Raw genomic sequence first — 15,166 nt, 5'->3', positions numbered from 1 at the left:
GACCCAACTGGGATTGGAGTTGAGGACTTTGGAAGAAACTGGGGAAAAAAGACAAGAGAACGGGACCACCCTATGATGCCATCAGAGAACATTCTTCCTAGGCTTGCCCCTCCCCCCCTGGAAGACTCCCTTTTGAGAATGTCATTGGCTAATGACATCACCCCTCAAATAACCTTAAGATGAGGTCAGTGGCTGAAGTGGAGAAGTCATACTGCAGCTTGATGACATCACCAAGAGAGCAGCCTGGTCTCTTTAGGGTTCTCTCTAGGCTGTCAGTCTTGAGCTTGGTCCAGAAGCCTTAAGGAGGTTCTTCACACATCCCCATATGTGCACATCCATGTACCCATATATGGTACTCATGTACATACATATGCACGTGTACGTTATACCACCCCCATATGTGTGCATGTGTACATTACACCATCCCCATATGTGTGCATACATGGCACCCATGTACACCATGCCCGTGTATACATTACACCATCCCCATATAGGGGATACCATAGAGGTGCGTTTACACACACGCCCATGTACACAGCACATATGTACATGTGCAAATGTACATCCATGTCTGTGTGCATGTATGTAAAAACACATCTGGACCCCTGATGAACTGGTCCCACAGACAGCTCCCACCCCCTCAGACCAGGAGGGCTGAAAACTGCCCTCTCAGTAATTGTATCATTTTGCTGCCTGCTTTCTTCCCCAGAACATTTGGACCCTTTTCTTTATTTGACTTTCACTTGTGATGTGCCCTTTTCATCTTGTTCTCTTCACAGGTTGATGGTTTAAAGCAATCATTCCAAAACACTTCAGATCCACTTTAAGACTATCTGACCTGCTTTTCATTTTCATTGGCTCTGATTGGGATATTCTTTCCTAGTACCAAACTGTGTCTGGGACTTGATTTGCGGTAGCCCTTGGCTCTCAGACAATGGATTTTAGCAACAAAAATTCCTGGTTCCCAGGTTCCTCCATTGATCTAGCTAAATTGTGGAATTGACATAAAGTATTCATAGTGTTCCAGGTCCCCTTTAATTTGGCTTTGGGACCAGATGACACTGTGTTTCCAATGAAAGAGGTATCCTCCCCAAAGAAAGGGGCAAGGCTAGGTCTAGAGTTCCAGAGAGGTACTTAAACCAGCTGCCTCCTCGGCACGATCAAAGCCGTAGGGGTCAATGTTTACTGCCAATTTAGGGTCTTCCAGAAGATTTGCTCATAGCTCTTGCACACCATCTGACCTGAATACATTTCTTCTGGTTAATCATCCACAGAGATCCAGTCAGCAGTCCTCAGGACAGGGCTTCTTCAGTGCTTCAACAGAGATGCACCCTCAGAATAGGATGATCCAGAAGGTAGTCATAGGGCATATAGCAACAAGCCACATTTGATGGGCTCTAAGTAGTAAAGAAAATGGCAAGATTTATTCTTTGATACTTTTGCATAGTATTGAATAGATATTTTTTAATATCCAAAAGTGTCTTTTAAGGCGATATAACTGTTTTGTTCTACAATTGCTATTTTTGCTATATATTGTCTCAGCAAAATCTCTTTTCTTGAAAATGGAGTTATAGAATAAGGTAACTCCATTTTGTCCTCTTCTTGCCATTTTTTTTTCTGCTCTTACCTCTTCTGATTGTATATCTCTTGACCTCTCTTCTCCCTAATGATTTTAAGCCTACAAAAGAAAACCCAGAGGACCTCAATAGTTCAAAGACCTTCTTTCCCCTAATCCTGTCTAATAAACCATATAGACCCTTAACATGCTTATTGACTGACCCAAATAAAGGTCGTTTTCTAGTGTATTTTGTAAGTGGCTGCGCTACCAAGGACACATTCTTTCCTCCTTTGTTGTAATTAATACCTTTTCTCTGCTTTGTGGCATGTATATCTTCTCTCTGGCTTATAGACTTTGGAGTGAAAGACATACGCCTGTGTGTGTGTGTGTGTGTGTGTGTGTGCCCATACACGTGCCTCCACTTACTGGTACTGTGTCACACTCTTGACTGAATAAATAAACTGCAGTTTATTTGTCTATCTCTAATCTATGCCAGTTTATTTGAGCAGTAGCTAAAGAGGACCCTGAAAATTATGGTAACCAATAGCTTAGACACGTATAGACTCTCATCTCCAAGGACTTTCAGGCACACACATGAAATACACAAATTCTACAACTTCTAAGAGAGGAAGAACTGGGAAAGTTGATAAAATTGCAGTCCAGCACCTTTGCCTTTAAATTGAGAAAAATACAGAAACAGGTTAGAGGTTAGTGGTTGTGTATTTTGGTTCCTGAAATTTGGTTCTGCACTAGTCTGTCTCTTTTATCATTTGTGACTGAGAAAACTTCCATATTTCAAACTCTATTTCTGAATAATACCTGAGCTGGGACTAGGATTTTTTTCCTTCCTAAATGTGATTTGCCCTTCTCCTTATTTTCTGTAAGCAAATATGTAAGAAATTTGTCTAATTTGATTGTCAGTCATTTGTGATCACTATTATTTCAAACATCCTTCCTTTCTAAATTTTTCCTGAAGTAAACGTTGATCTCTTAGCAGGCTCTATATCATTCATGAAATCAAACTGATGCAAGCCTCATTCCAACTTAAAGTAGTTAGTCTTAAATTTGAGATCCTCTGAATTACTTTGCCAATGACATAATTCTGACATAAAAAACTGACAGAAATCAGTGGTCATCTCAGAACTAAGTCCAAGGACAATGTTGGCAAATTGGAAAAAAAAAATTCCAAGGACTAGTCCCTCTCTTTGTATTAGTTGAGCTGTCAATCTAAATGGCCAACAAATGAGGCCTTTTACAAATTCTAAAGGTTAAAGTAGAATCAGTTCTGGTGCTAAATTCTCTTTTACAATAAACTAGGACTTCCACTAATCCACTGATTAAATTTTTAGTGGAAGATAAGTTTTAAGCTTAGTCTAGAAAGAGTGGGAACTTTTTCTGCTGAATATTTCCAAACTTTCAAAAGATTTAACCTCTGCATTGTGTTCCTAATACTGACCAAGTTGGAAATGCAAAGAAAGTGACAAAGAAGTAAATCCTTTCTTCTTTTGCAAAAATGCAAACCAAATGAGATGCTAAATGTATAAACTTGAAGGAAACCTATTTCTTAGCCTCAACATTGTATTCCTAATTCTAACCCTGTTGGACATGTAAATCCTTTCTTTTTCTGAAGTGTGATTTGAATATTTCTACAAATGCTAAAATATGAATCTTCTTGTACGTATGGAATTGTTTTACATGATTACACATATATAACATGGGATTGTTTACTGCCACAGGGATGGGGGAGGAGAGGAAGAGAGAATTTAGAACTCAAAAGTTTAAAAATTGTTTTAACATATAATGTGGAAAAATACAATATTATATAAACACAAAAAGTGCTGAAATATCCCAGCGAATTTTAGGGGTTACAGCCATTTAGGATTTGATTTTGTGAAAATTTCACTGGTACAACTATTAACTTTTTGCTCCAGCTTGAAAACAAAGAGGTTAAATCTTTCTAAATCAGAAAGCAAATAACTTGGAAGTAAGCAACATCTTATTTTAGGAGAATGTTTTACTTTGTCATTGTGTTTCTTCTGTAAATTATTTAACAGAACAATTGTCTAGATAAATTGGAAGCAAAGTCAACTAAAGGAATTAGAATAGTCTATGCATTTGTAAACCCTTAAGTAATCAAATTGGAAACAATTTTTCCTAATTTGAGAAAATGTCTGTATACCTTGAAAGTTTCTATTTAGTCTGGGAAAGAGTAAAAGTTTTTGCAATAAATCAGTTGCATAAGAAAATTAGTTTTGAAGTTGAATTGAGATATTATTGGGAAATAAAGATGTGAGATTGAAAATATAAAAATGAAGGAAAATGTAGCATTTGAATCAGTCTACTGAGAGATGCATCTTGGAAGTTGGTCCATCTTTAATCAAAGTCCATGGGGAACAAAGGAAAAAAAAACATTGGGGCTGACATAATGTGGACATGAAGCTGAGAAAGAGGGCAATATGAACTAAGTAATGGCAGAGTGAGGAAGTAGAACTAGCTCTAGATTGAGGGGAATGGGCTGCCAATTTGATCCCCAAATGCTTACTCAAATATAATAAAAAGCCTCAGGACTGGTAAAGGTCCTCCATTGCTTTTTCTAACCCTACAGAGACATATTCAGGGGAAGGTGGGCCTGACTGACTTGGTCAGAAGTTACACGATGGTGCCCCCCAGTGGCTATGAAACAACAGTTCAACGAGGGCGAAGTGAAAATGTAATTCGCATTGCCCCTTTTCTCACACAATGACTCTCAGCAGTGTAAGCGGTAGATAAAGTAATACCAAGTATATAACTCTGAGCCATACCACCTACTCCTCCCCTTAGGAACTAGAGCTGGAAAGCATTTCAGAAGATATCTCGTCTAGCTCTTTTACAGCAGAGGCATCTGGGGGCAGGGGTGGTGAAATGCCTTGCCCAAAATCACAGGCAACATCCAAGATGGGAGTGATTTTGACTTCCAGATTTGTGACTAAAAATTAACTTATCCAAGAAAGTTCAGTACAATCTTACATTTTAAAAAATAGGCATTTAATAAACTGAAAGACAAATACTAAAGTATTTGTGACCAAAAAAAATACCCTAGAACTTAATGGAAATTTTGACGTATCAGATCCAGGAGAAATGTTAGGTAAACATTAAAGACCAATTATGAGAGACTCAATAAGGTCAAACTTTTTACTTTTTATTTGGGAAAATGTTATCAGTATTCTTAAGACTGTCATTATTAGTGAGCAGAACCAGAAGATCACTGTACACTTCAACAACAATACTGTATGAGGATGTATTCTGATAGAAGTGGAAATCTTCAACATAAAGAAGAGCCAACTCACTTCCAGTTGATCAATGATGGACAGAAATAACTACACCCAGAGAAGTAACACTGGGAAGTGAATGTAAATTGTTAGCACTAATATCTGTCTGCCCAGGTTGCATGTACCTTCAGATTCTAATGTTTATTGTGCAACAAGAAAATGATATTCACACACACACACACACACACACACACAAAAAAAAAAGACTGTCATTATTAGGTAGTTTAGAAGAAAGATTGGGGCTGAGCTGAATATGATGGGATAATTCTAAAAAAACATTGGATAGGAAAAAGGTAAAAAAGAAATAAAAATCTTGATGAGATCTGGATGAAATGGGTAACTAGGTGAATGTTGGAAGAAAAAGATTGAAGCACAATAATTATTCTCCCAGAAGCAAGCAGGCAAGGGCACTTGGGTCTCAGCCTTAAGTGAGCCTTTTGTTCTTAAATAGGTGTTTTGTTCAAATGGACTTCCATTAACAGTTGCCACTTGGAGTGGGGGAGTGGGGTCTAGAAATCCCACCTTATTTATCCAATCAGAAAGCAAAGTTATGATGTCAAACCCTCAGGATTATATTTCCCCTACAAAAGATCTGCTTATGGTGTAAAACTTTGCTAACTCTTTTTCAGATCTAATCCTACTCTCAGGTATTCTCTCTCGGACCTCATAGTCTCCTTTAATGGTTTCTTCCTCCTGTTTGTGAATTCCACTAGGGGATCTTTCTTTTCCCTTGTTAACTGTTAAAATCCTTTCGTTGCCAACTTCTGTGTGCTATTCACATAATAAAATAGCAAAATCTTAGTAACCTATGATAGATGGTTTGCCATGGTTAATACTTCAATTGTGTTATCACTTCAATCTCATGCAAATGAGTCGTGAAAGTGAATGAGATGAGGTGAGATCTTTCAAGACAGTTGTGAAAATCGAGTAAGGCTTCATCTACTTCAGAGTTTGAGTAGGCCTGAAAGACTTTGAGCATTGATTCAAGGGCATAATTGGGTCCCCTTCCTGCTACCCTCCCATGACACAATCTCCTTCCTATTTCAGTCAAATATCGGCAACTATGTACTTATTGGTCAAGTTCAATTTCGTGGGTAGATCTCTCCTTTAGAATGTAAGACTCTCAGCCAATGAGGAGGAGGAGGGTCAGTGGTGGGAGGGAGTGTTTTGCGTTAGGGATTAAAGGGGCTGTCCTGCCCATAGGAGGTGCTTCCTCTCTTCTATTGTCTGCTCGAAGGGTGGGACGCCCTTCTTTCCAGAATGTAAAATAAACTTTGCTTTTCTCTAGAGCTCTCTCCAGCTTTTTTATTAAATGGTGACCCCTCACCATTTCCATACCACACAGTTGGGGGCTCGTCCGGGATCCTTTACTTGGTGAGTAAGTGAACTCCTGGGTGCTAGCAGGGAGGCGCCCTGCCCAGATTTAGGCAGCCCGCCAGCGTCCAGGAACTTCTCCTTGCTCCCCAATGTAAAATGGGCCCGAAGTGGAGAAACTCAGAAAAAATCAAAGTGAGAAACTCCGCAGTGAAAATCCCAACCGGTTGGTAGAGGACAGATTAGTCAAGCAATTTGCTGCGCAGCAACCCAGAGGTAAGCCCCTGTGAACCCCTTGCTGGAAGGGGCTCTGAACAGGATAAGATAGGCTAGGCTTTCTGGGTGACTGGAGTTAACTGGTGTCGGTTAGCATGTTTGAGCATTTTGGAGTTTATTATAAAATTCTTCCAAATTCAATGGGTGTGGCCTCCCAGCCAGCTCTTGAGGAGAGAAATGAAAAAATATCAGAAAATACCGGTAGATAGTCCCTTGGGAGATAAATTAAGTAATTGGAACAAACTGCCAAAATATGAGAAAAAAAAAAAAAAAGCAAGAAAAAGATGATAAGGTATTGTTGTTGTTTTGTTGCAGACTGAGTGTGCCAAAAGGATTAAATGGTGTACCTGAGAGGATTTAATTCCATTAGCCCTTCTAGGGGCCTTCGGGCAGGGAGGAGAAATATGTCTATTTTGAAGCAGGGGCCATTTCAGCTGACCAGAAATACCCCTTAGTAGATTCCATTTGGGATCAATAACCCTGTACATTGGGGAAGTATGTGGTATTAACCATTGAAGATGGTGACTTCCTTCCTTTTCCTTCCACATATCCTGAATGCAGCAGGGCCACGTGGGCCAGGGGAAAGAAACTGCTATTTAGTGAAATTCATTGTTTTAAATATATTGGCAAAAGTGTTTTATATTATTGGGAATTTAAAGCTGTGTTTGGGATTTTAAGTTAAAATATAGGTTATTAAAACAAAATGCCGGTAGCTTAACTTAGGGGAGGTTGTGGTTGTATCTCCCTACTTAGATGGTATATTGTTTTCTAGAGGTATTGGATAATTTGTAACTGAGCTATGCTTTAAGTATTTGTCAGCTCTGTTGGGCATGTATTGTTTTATGAAGTTTGGTTCAGTTATTTGAGAACCTTGAAGTGTAAAGTTTAAAAATATATACATATATATTTACCTAAAGACATGGGACAAGAAAGATTGATTTGCAAAAGGAATTAATAGTTTAAATGGAGCTATAATATGTTGGGGTTGGGAAGCATGGTGGTGTGGGGGAAGGGTGACCACGTGGGGAGGGGCCTGGTCAGGTGATCTAATCCCCTCCCCCCATTAAATATAGTAGCTTTTTTTGATAACTACCTCCTTGCTGATTTAGATATTAATTATTTCTACTGTTTAAAGGAACAGCCTAAATTTATATGGTGTTAATAACTGAATGTTTTATTTTTATTTTTCAAGTCTATAGCTGTTCTAAGGAGTTTGTTGGAACTGTAAGTTTTCTGAAAGCAATTCATTTCTACTAAGATCTCATCTGACTAAAGTCCTTGTTTAAAGATTATTTTAATCTGATCTGATAATTGGATAGGGTTATTTGCAAAAATTTAATCTTTTTCAGAATGAAGAGAGTATTAATGTTAAATTTGAAAGATTTGAAAATTTCTTTTCTGTGGAAACGGGATGGACAACATGCGATTTAGAATTTTTCTTTGTATTGAATATTTTGAAGGCAATAATCTGTGTAATGTTAAACCTAGAACCATCTACTTAGATATGAAAGATAAACTGTATAATCTGAATTTTCTAGGATGAATCTTTTACTGTGATTCTTGAGAACTAGATTCACTTGAAGCCTTGATTAATGATAATTGCTGTAGGAGATGAAATCTTTTAGGACTGTAGCTAATATTTACTTGGAGTTTTGAATTCAGGTATAACTGTTTGCATAGGTCATTAAACTCCACCATCTGGAGGTGGGATGGTTAAAAATTAGGACAGCTACCTGAAGTAAAACTGCCTTAAATAAATCATGCCCCTGATTTTTCCTCTTATGTCTGTAATCAGAGCAAGTGGTCAGCGAGATATACAGTACTAGGATCGCTCCCACTTTGCCTTTCTTTTTGAGACAAAGCTGGCAATCTCTGGAACCCCAATCCTAGACTCTTGACTATAGAGCTATATTGGCTTCAGATGCGTTTTTCATGTTTTGCATGATCATGGGGAGGGGCTATATGGAAAGAACTTTTGACACTCAAACAATCCCCTATTAAATATGCAGAGAAAATGAAATGAAGGAGTATTCAAGTTAGAACAATATTAAATCAGAGGGCTGGGAGATGGCTCACAGATTCCAGAATGCTGAAATACTATTAGAGGCAATATCTGTAATCACCCAAGATCATAATCTTAATCCTGCTTCCTTTTTGTCCCCTGGAGAACAGAACTATTGCTATATAAAACTGTCTGACTATTGCTATTTCAGGAAATTTATTAGTCTGTTATGTATAATCTGATAATTTCTGTAAACAGGGGGAGGAAGGAAACAGATTTCAACTGGTCAGGAAATTGGGAAAAACTGATGTCTTATTTCAGTTCAGGCTGAATTGGAAGCTATGCTAATAATTCTGGAGTTATTGGGGAGAAACTGATCCTTGCCACAAGTCCTTGCATTTTCTAGTTTTAGTCTGGTTTATTATTGTCATGACTCAGTTTCCCTAATTATCCTGACTCAGTCCTGCCTCAGTTTCCCTGCCTTTTAGTTCTGCAAAAAAAAAAAAAAAAACCCTGCCTCTTTATCAGAATACTTGATAAGATCTTATGTTTTAGAATAGCAGAATGTCTCTCCCATCCCAAGCTATGGGAATCTCTTATCAAGACTTCTTGAATTCTCTTATGTGGAATTAGACATTCTGTATATGATTGTATTTGCATTGGGTATTTTTAAAAACAAACTGATTTGTATGAATAATGTTCACTTATGAAAGATCTACTTGGATATGAACACATTGGGGCAAATTCCTTATTGTTATCAACATAAGGTTATGATAAATATTTGTTTAGAATTTGTGTATGGTTCTTCTAGGATGGTAAATGGGAAAAAGAAAAATAGGTTTGCTAGAACTTCCACTGTTACCAAGGGCAGTCTACCTGCCCATTGGTCGGCTCAAACTTGTGAATTGTCTGCTTTAAATCAAGGGTTGAAATTATTGTGGGACCAGGATGGGAATATATGTATATACTGATTTGAGATATGCCTGGGATGTGGTGCATGAATTTGGAAGTATTTGGGAGAAAAGAGGTACTGGAAAACATTCTGTAATGTAGCACTAATACATGTAAAGGGACATCAGATGGGAAATTCTTTTGAGGTAAAGGGAAATAGATTAGCAGATGAGGAGGCCAAAGGAGCTGGAGACCAGGATATTTCTCATATAATGGCCTTGATACCTGTACTTCTCCCTAGTCTACCCTCTCCCAGTTTTACCTAGAAGGAAAAGAGAAGGCCTCAACTCTCAGAGCAGTTGAGAACTGGGAAGGACAATGGCTCTTACCTGATGGCAGAGAGGTACTGACCAAAGCAAGTATGGGGCAGGTCCTTCAGCAACTGCACCAGGGCAGTCATTGGGATGTCCAAAACCTGTGTGATGCTGTACTGACAAGGTATGTTTCCCCCGGCCCATATACTATGGCCCGACACCTGGTGGACGGCTGTCTCATTTGTCAAAGGATTGACAAGGCTGCTCAACGCCAGATCCCCAAAGGGGGACAACCTCCAGGAATCAGACCATTCCAAAGCATCCAGGTAGACTTTACTGAGCTGTCACCAGGGTCGCCTCAAATACTTGCTGGTCATAGTGGGCCATCTGACCTCATGGGTGGAGGCATTCTCCTCAGGCCGAGCAACTGCCTCCACAGTAAGTAAGGTCTTATTAGAACAAATTATTCCCAGATATGGAATGGTGGAGAGGATAGACTCGGATCAGGGAACACATTTTTTTTTTTTTTAAATCTTAAAAGCCTTTATTATACCTACTCACATAATGCCCTGACTTGATGCCCTGACTTGTTGGTTCCCGAGTGAACACCTGGTCAGAAGACCCACGTGTTCACTACCAAAATCCTTACCTCTTGGCTTGGCCACCCAGGCTAGGGAGCCAGGGTGAAGAGCGCCAGGTTAAAGAGAGCGACTGCTGCCTGCAATGGGCTTATAAAGGGCCTGTGAGGTCACACACACAGCCAATCAGCGAGAGAGTCACCCATTACGAAGCTATCTCAAAATGGACAGGATCCCACCTACAAGGCAGTCCTAATATCCACAGAAATTACTTCTGGGCCTCAATCAGGGAACACATTTTTTGCTCAGGTATTGCGGAATCTGATTGGGGCCTTAGAAATCACTTGGGATCTCCATAGCCCTTAGCATCCTCCCTCTTCTGGGAAAGTAGAAAGGATGAACCAAAAAATAAAACGGCAGCTGACTAAATTATTTTTAGAGACCCAACTACCTGGGACTAAATGCCTTCCTCTCGCTCTGGTTAGAATCTGAACCAAGCCACATAGAGATAGTGGACTTTCACTTATGAATTATTGTATGGTCATCCTTTCCAAGCTTATCATGAGGGAGACTGGGAGCCTATTTTAGAGACAAAGGATTTATTTGTTAAGAGATATGTTAAATCATTGCTAAAACACTTGCAAAAACTTCAACAAAAAGGGTTAATAGCTCAGACTCCTCCTCTAGGTTTCCCTGTTCATAGAATTCAGGTTGGAGATTGGGTGTTGATCCGTTCCTGGAAGGACAGAAGCTAACTCTGTGCTGGGATGGACCCTACCAGGTGGCACTGACCTCAGACACTGCGATTCGCACCCAGGAATGAGGCTGGACACACCACACCAGGACAAAAGGACCTGTGGCGCCACCTTTATCAGAGTGGACAGTTGAAGATGGGGAGATCTCAAATTACATAAGAGGAGGGGACCTCCACTGAATGGGAACACTGATTCTGAATCCAGTGCATTGTAACTGTAGGATTTTTCTTTTCTTACTTTGGGTCTCTTTGCCGTTTGGAAGCTGATATATTTGGAATTTCACCTTAACTTCACAGTGTTATCATAGTTGAACCTCATGGGGCTTTCCCTGAGCTTTGGGTTTACCTATTTCCTCATGATAGCCATAGAAACCAGACTTTTACTTTCCAGAGATGAAAACTAGTTCCTCCTGCTCATGCAGAATATAGGGAGAACTTTTAATTTATCAGATTGTTGGATCTGTGTTGGATCCCAACAATCAAACCAATGGACATGGTTACCTGTCCTCTTAAGCACAGCCTGAGTCTGAGTCCTTAGTAACCAGTCCCAAAGGGAACATATACATTGGGTACAATTATCAATGAGGTTGGTACAATGTCACCCCAGGGACACCCGGAAACATGGGACTCTGTTTCCCACATTTTGGAGTGCCTTTAACCTAATAGATCAGTGGTCAGTTGCCAATTGTAGTTGGAGAAAGGACCAAAGTTTATGGAAATGTCAGTATGTTACCTTTGTGGGGGGAAGTCCCCTAGGGACGAGAGACCAACAATATTACCCTTTTACAAGGAATAGTTCAGACATATTTTCAAGGGAACAACCTGCTCTAAAGGATCATTATTGGATCTGTGGTTTAATTGCCTATACTCACCTACCTCTTAATTGGGCAGGGATTTGTTATATTGGGCTAAGGTCAAAATTTTCTTTCTTCCTGAACAGGCAAACCAATATTTAGGGATTCAGTTGTACGATGATTTGGGAAGAGGGAAATGGAGTTTAGAAACCTCCATTACTTAGACTGGAGATGCAAATGGTTGGGGTGACGCCTGGCCTCCAGAAAGAATAGTTAAAGAGTATGGGCCGGCCACCTGGGCTCAAGATGGAAGTTGGGGATATAGAACCCCAATATATATGTTGAACAGGATAATTAGGCTTCAAGCAGTTATAGAGATTATCATCAATCAGATGGCTGAGGCACTAGATCTTTTGGCTGATGAAGCTACTCAAACCAGAGAGGCTGTTTTAGAACACAGACTTGTGTTGGATTATTTGTTGGCTGAGGAAGGGGGAGTTTGTGTAAACTAAATTTATCAACATGTTGTATAAAGATTGATGACATGGAAATCTAGTAAGAGAAATCCCTAAGAACATTAGGAAACTTGCTCATGTTCCTGTACAGACTTGGACCTCACTGTTCAATAGTTCTTGGTGATCCTGGTTTGGGGAAAGCTGGTGGAAGCAGCTCCTTTGGCTTGGCCTTATAGCCCTTAGTGGTATTATATTACGCCTTATCTGCATCCCTTGTTTGATCAGATTAATAACCAGAATTGTCCAAAACTCATTATCTGGAATGATCAGGTTGGAAAAGAAAGCTGAAGGGTCTGTTAGATGGATGTTGTTAAAAGGGCAAGGGTGGAGCCAGTGGCCCAAGGCCAACAGGAACCAGAAGGGGATGAGGAATTCATAGGGAATGTGAAATTGTTACAAAAATTTGAAGAGATTTCAGTATACAAAATAAGAGGAGGAACTGAATGAGATGAGGTGAGATCTTTCCAGACAGTTGTGAAAATCGAGTAAGGCTTCATCTACTTCAGAGTTTGAGTAGGCCTGAAGGACTTTGAGCATTGATTCAAGGGCATAATTGGGTTCCCTTCCTGCTACCCTCCCATGACACAATCTCCTTCCTATTTCAGTCAAATATCGGCAACTATGTACTTATTAGTCAAGTTCAATTTTGTGGGTAGATCTCTCCTTTAGAATGTAAGACTCTCAGCCAATGAGGAGGAGGAGGGTCAGTGGTGGGAGGGAGTGTTTTGCTAGGGATTAAAGGGGCTGTCCTGCCCACAGGAGGCAATTCCTCTCTTCTATTGTCTGCTGGCCGGGTGGGACACCCTTCTCCTGAGAATGTACAATAAACTTTGATTTTTTTCTAGAGCTCTCTCCAGCTTTTTTATTAAATGGTGATCCCTCATCATTTCCATATCACACAAAAGGTACAAGGGAAGCTGGTGGGGCTGATGGGAACCAGAGGTGCAAAACATATTGGGTTTTCAGGACTCCCCCATATGGTCCACCAAATGCTGGGCCTTGGACCTCAAAAGTGTGCTGGGGTTGAGCTAGTGTCCCAAGGTGTTTTTTTAATTTTTTAATTGTTGTATTTTCTTTTATTTTTAACTAACTTAATTTTTACAAAAAATTTATGCATAGGTAATTTTCCAGTATTGACAATCAAAAAACGTTTTGTTTCAACTTTTCCCCTCCTTCCCCCCACCCTTTCCTCCAGATGGCAGGTTGACCAATACATGTTAAATATGTTAAAGTATAAGTTAAATACAATATATGTATACATGTCCAAACAGTTATTTTGCTGTACAAAAAGAATTGGACTTTGAAACAGTGTACAATTAGTCTGTGAAGGAAATAAAAAATGTAGGCGGACAAAATTAGAGGGATTGGGAATTCTATGGAGTGGTTTATAGTCAACTCCCAGAGTTCTTTCCCTGGGTGTAGCTGGTTCAGTTCATTACTGCTCTATTGGAACTGATTTGGTTCTTCTCATTGTTGGAGATGGCCACATCCATAAGAATTGATCATCATACAGTATTGTTGTTGAAGTATATAATGACCTCCTCGTCCTGCTCATTTCACTCAGCATCAGTTCATGTAAGTCTCTCCAGGCCTTTCTGAAATCATCCTGTTGGTCATTCCTTACAGAACAATAATATTCCATAACATTCATATACCACAATTTACCCAACCATTCTCCAATTGATGGACATCCATTCATTTTCCAGTTTCTTGCCACTACAAACATTTTGGCACACACAGGTCCCTTTCCCCTCTTTAGTATTTCTTTGGGATATAAGCCCAGTAGTAATGCTGCTGGGTCAAAGGGTATGCACAGTTTGATAACTCTTTGAGCGTAGTTCCAAATCGCTTTCCAGAATGGCTGGACCCAAGGTGTTTCAAAAGCATTTGTAGACTTAGACCTCCAAATCAAGAGGCAGATTTTATTATGCCATTGACTGATTTGCTAAATTCCAGAGGGAATTTTAGCCATTAACCAGGAGAAAGATAAAAACTAAGCAATTAGCCAAACTCACAGTTAGCCAGGAGAAGCCATAAGGCCCACAAAGTTAGCTTGCTGACATGACTTAGGTGGTTCCCAGTCAAGAATTGGGGGAATACTGGGGGCAGCTAGGTGGCACAGTGGATAGAGCACCAGCCTTAAATTCAGGAGGACCTGAGTTTAAATTTGATGTCAAACACTTAACACTTCCTAGCTGTGTGACCCTGGGCAAGTCACTTAACCCCAGCCTCAGGGAAAAAAAAAAAAGAATTGGGGGAATACACCATTGACTGGCAAACTGAATGGTATTGAGGTATAGGTTGGTTCTTTTACAGGGGAGAAAAAACTTTGGGATTGACAACATACAGTAATTGTGAGGTTGGTCAGTCCAAAGAATACAATCTGTGTTTACCCTATAAAAGTTTACAAAGGCCTAATCCAAATCAAATGGTCCTTTTAAAGAGAATTTTTTCTGTGCTCTTCTTTGCTGGCCTCAGGGTGTAACTTGGCTTTCAGTGGAGTCAACACCCACTTAGCTATCAAAGATCCCCTCCTGAAGGAGTAGTAGTGCTGGAACCTTAAATCTCCCTGGGTTCAGGGTGACAGGGAACAATACATTTGTCTAGAAGGCTATAAAAAGTCTTCTAAATTTATAAAGAAATAAGAGGGCAAGAGAATAGGATAACGGTGAAAATTTTAGAAACATTTGTAATTAATATTGAGGAAGATGTGGGAACAGGATAAGGAGGGAATTCTTAGAGAAATGGGTAGAATTAGGAATATAGAGGAAATTAAAGAAGGGATACTTTAAAATCACGTAGATAAGTGAATGAATGGTTAGAAGCAGACTAGACTATGGGGAAGGATGGCTTTCCACCATT

This window comes from Sminthopsis crassicaudata, chromosome 5 (genome assembly GCF_048593235.1).
Source record: "Sminthopsis crassicaudata isolate SCR6 chromosome 5, ASM4859323v1, whole genome shotgun sequence".
Classification (NCBI taxonomy): Eukaryota; Metazoa; Chordata; class Mammalia; order Dasyuromorphia; family Dasyuridae; genus Sminthopsis; species Sminthopsis crassicaudata.
Note: the sequence above shows the minus strand (reverse complement) of the source record.